Source organism: Penaeus monodon, chromosome 15 (assembly GCF_015228065.2).
Source record: "Penaeus monodon isolate SGIC_2016 chromosome 15, NSTDA_Pmon_1, whole genome shotgun sequence".
NCBI classification, from domain to species: Eukaryota; Metazoa; Arthropoda; class Malacostraca; order Decapoda; family Penaeidae; genus Penaeus; species Penaeus monodon.
This window is the reverse complement of record NC_051400.1, coordinates 17,010,269-17,010,473: the sequence shown is the minus strand read 5'-3', so window position 1 is coordinate 17,010,473 and position 205 is coordinate 17,010,269.

The following is a 205-nucleotide window of genomic DNA, read 5'->3' as shown; positions in this document are numbered from 1 at the left end:
TAACAGCTTTTCTTCCTTCAGTGACCTCCTTCAACAAACCATTTCCACGTAACTCATGTCCAGTTCATCTCTTTTTTGGTTTTAATAATCCTTTCCATCAACTGACTCTTTTCTCTTACATAGACAGTACCTCTTTATCGGCCTCCTTCTCTGCCCAGCTTATTTTTCCATCCTTGTCCAAACCCACATTTCAAAAGCCTCTATT